This window comes from Temnothorax curvispinosus, unplaced genomic scaffold (assembly GCF_003070985.1).
Source record: "Temnothorax curvispinosus isolate PA1 unplaced genomic scaffold, ASM307098v1 QBEX01017544.1, whole genome shotgun sequence".
Lineage (NCBI taxonomy): Eukaryota > Metazoa > Arthropoda > Insecta > Hymenoptera > Formicidae > Temnothorax > Temnothorax curvispinosus.
The window spans coordinates 5,837-10,089 of NW_020227324.1; the positions used below are offsets into that span (position 1 = coordinate 5,837).

At 37.9% G+C, this 4,253-nt stretch overlaps 1 pseudogene; it reads right to left on the minus strand.

The window, feature by feature from the left end:
• Positions 1-678: 678 nt before the first annotated feature.
• Positions 679-1,597, minus strand: LOC112467563 (annotated as a pseudogene).
• Positions 1,598-4,253: the final 2,656 nt, after the last annotated feature.

The following is a 4,253-nucleotide window of genomic DNA, read 5'->3' on the forward strand; positions in this document are numbered from 1 at the left end:
CCAAGGAAAGGCACGGTTATCTGGGAAGCTCTCGGCTGTCAATCCGTTTACTCCACAACACGCAGTAAATATGAAGAAGTTAAGAATGAATCTTCACGCCTGGGTGGTCCGGGCACTGCACGCACGATGCGAGATTGATGACTCGGTTAGTGCGGAGGCACCCAGTGATTCCGTAGCTGGCTCCTCGAGAGTAGGCGCTAGTTATCAGGTATAGAAACGATTACGCCTCTTGACGCACGAGATCATGCCACGAGTAGCCGTGGCCCCCAATAGTCTTCTTCTTCCTTCTTCTTTGTAAATTTTATGGCACCTAATCCTCCTCAAGATCACATAACGGCCAAGAACAAGTCGAATATAATAAATACAGACTCGAAAGATTCAATCCAAACTCGGCGCTAATTGCATCAGCAATCTTCAAAAATTATTCAGGACAAAACACGTCCGAACATGTCCACGGTCTCGACGAGACTTGCCCCCGGTAGCCGTGTCAAGTTAAAATAGAAATAAATAGTAATAAGTTATTTCGTGAATAGATATATCCATCTGTGTCAAACGCAGTGCACGGTCACTGCGTTTCAAGCACGCCCGGCGCGCGGCGCCGGAGATCGACTCGCAACGGTGGCGGGATTCGCGTCCGCTTCTCCCACGTTGCAAGGCCGGCCAACTTCGACTCCCCGGCTAAAGTAACATAATCGCATGCTTTAATGGGCTTGGAACCCTTAAGGGAGGGTCGTTCGGCTGATTCGATTCGGAGTCGTAGATCAATGAGATTCTTTCGTCGGGACTGGAATCCGATTGAGCTTGATGATCGATCGAATGATGCTTTCGCTTGAACCGTGACTGACTCATCTCGCAAAAACCTTTTGCGAATGGATTGTTATTAATCTTCAACTTCGTGTGATGTTCTCGTTTTAGTATGCCGTCACCGCGATAAATTCCGTCTCCTTGAAAGCGAATAACGCGGTTGAATGAGTAAAGAGCTCGTTGTAGTTCTTCGCATCAAAGCTACGGATTATCCAGATCCTAGGAACGTATTTGTGCATCGATGTTAATACCACGTTATTATTGGGGTCGTTGATGTTGTTCGTGAGCTTCAATTTATTGAAACTGATTGGATTGTCCATCCAGTGGCTCCCCGTTGCCGGACTCTCGGGATACTTATAAATCCTATCATAGCCGAAGGGCTGTTGCGGCTCTGCCGGCACCGCAAAACTCCAGCCACCCATATTGCTGTTCTCGCCCCCGTTCTGGTATCCACAGTGCTTGTGGCGGTGATCGGAGGCCAGTGCTATCTCCATGAAGACATAATAATTCTCCAAACCGTTTACGTTTATTTGAAAAGACGAAAACATGCGCCGACCGCTCTTGGTATTATCATTTCTGTATTATTCTCGTAGAATTGCTGCCAGAAGTTTCGATTAAGCAGCTCCACGTTGACTCCGCGCAGCAATGAGGGTTGAAATACCCACTCGCTTGAATTCATCCTCTCACCTAATTTGCGTTGTAGAGCGATCGGTGACTGCGCAAAAAGTGGCGATGCCAGTTGCATATTCAGTTCCAGGAGTATCAGTGTATTGTTTGGATCTTGAAGAAACATCTCCGATGATCGACGTTTCTTCTCCAATACCGTCGGTGTAAGGTATAAGGCAAACACGGAAATGGTCAGAACAAACGTCCAAATCACGTGCAGTTGTAGAATGGAACTGAGACAACCGGTTCTCGCCTACCAGTAACCTACCACAAAACGGGATCAGTGCAATCCGCCGAAACTAGGCGAACTATATGTGTCGTCGATCGTTCGGCGTCAACACATGAAACAGCTATGTGTCCATAAACCTTTTGTCCTTTCTGCCGCGATTCACAAAAATATATAAGGTAACAAATAACGTTCACATAATAATTTTAAATGCCATAATCACACTAATCTACTGAGCCAGTTAAAATAAATATTAACTCATTACGCGTTGTTAATCCATTTGTCGTAACTTTCTCTTTCTTTAATCCTTTAGGGGCCCTCGGGGGCCACACATCGATCCCGTTAGAGTAAAATGTTATAATTTATAAGGTAGTCTTAAAAGACGTCCCTGATGAAAGTTTTTTAGTTTTTTTTTTTTTAATTTTTTTAGTTTTTAGTTTTTTTTAGTACATAATTATGTACACAGGCCCCTAAAGGATTAAAAATGTTCAGATACTGTCTGTTCCTTTTTCGGGTAATCTCAGTAGAGACATGCTGCACTTCTTTAAGCTTCTCATATATTATACATATTTGCATTTCCGCTGAATCTCGATCAGTCGAACTCAAGATATTAAGATTCTCTAATGATTCAATAATATTTCAACAACGTTCAGACGAAGAAATTATTAGATTAATGTGTGTACAAATGGCAACAACTGGCTTCTTTTATGTACATTATACATTGGTGATATATATTAGCGATATTTAGACCCTGATAAAAATATGTGCACGGAAAGAACGGTTTTGCTAAAGTATCTAAAAATTTAGCTAAATATACATCTAATATCTGAAAATAATTTCGTTACATGATTAAAATAATTATAGTAAGTCGCTGAAATATGATGATTCTGTAAAAAAAATTGACATTTCAGCAATCAGATTAAGTTCTACATAATTATTTTAATGAACCAACAAAATTATTTTGAGATCTGTATCTAGCTAAATTTTTAGATACTACGGGTACAAAATTCGGTTTTGTGAAGCGCAAACGAAAGCCAGAGACTTGCAGAGTTTCTTATTCACGCATCATGGAAATGCACGCCTTTAATCTACACATACGGAAAGAACGATTTTCTGTTTAAAAATAATTTTGTTGCGCCATTAAAATAATTATAGTAGGTCGCTGAAGTATGATGATAATGCTGTAAAAATTTTGATATTTTAGTAATCAGTTTGATTGTTTTACATAATTATTTTGATGATGCAACAAAATTATTTTCAGATCTGTATCTAGCTAAATTTTTTTATACTTCAGCAAAACCGTTCTTTCCCCATGCACCATTTTTCTGTATACTCTTTACAAATATAGAAAGAGGATATCGAAAAATAAAAATGCGTTAAATCATTGCAATGTTAAATTTACGTAAAAACCTATGTACACGGAGGATCTCGAGATTTTTAGAGTCTCTTTTTCTTTCTCTCTCTCTCTCTCTCTCTCTCTCTTTCTGCGGTAATAAAAGTTCACGTTTTTACGCCAAATCGCGATATCGTATTAAAACTTATAATAAACGACCGTTTCGGCCAAACAGATTCGGCCAAACTTCAACTGATGATATAATGTGCGCCTTTAAATATCAAAAGATACAAAATAGAAAACAATAGACGTTTAACTTGTACACGTAAATGAATCTCGCGTATCATTAATGTATATTATAAAAGTGTACTTGGCGCCTTTTTTTTATCTTTTTTGAAAATTACATTTACATGGTATCATTAACAAAACGATATTTTCACACACACAAGTTTGAACTATTTTTGTAGTATATCGCTGTAATCTACTTTTCATTAAAAAATACTCTTTCGTGAACTATTCATCATATACTGTAGGTACCAATAAAAATTCTAGATTTAGTAAAAACACAAGATAAATGCTATCATTTATCAAAACTCATTTAACCGATAAGCTTAAGAGGATCCTAAACCCGTCTGTAATACCGACAATCGTATTTTTCGCTTAATTTTTTATTGGCTTTATGGATTTGAAAAAATCTTGCACAGAATTAAAGTATGTGCTCTACTCCGTGGACGACCACCGATTTTGTAACAAAATAAGTAAACAAAATAATTAAAAAAAAAATCCACTTTAACAATATTTGCTTCGTATAAAAATTCTACAACTTGATGTTACAAAATGAGGGTGCAGGTCCATTCAGTAGACATCAAGGAAGATCATACCGTTTGTAGAATTAGGCTGAGACTCCAAACAAAAAAGTTAAATGAAAAGTACGATTACGAAAATGTAATGTACGTGATGACACCGGACCAGCAGTATTGCGTGTAGCGAGAGATGGCGCAGCAATCGAAACAAGGACATATGCCTCTTGTTAGACAAGGACAGATATAGATATATAACATAGAAAACAGGATTAGAAATGTTGACATTACCGACATCGAGGAAGTTCGGGCTTCGCTTTAGGATCCCCTTAAAGATGCAATTAAATATATGGATTTAATTTTAATTGTCATATATACAAATTATCTATATACATTATATATATATATATATATATATATATAT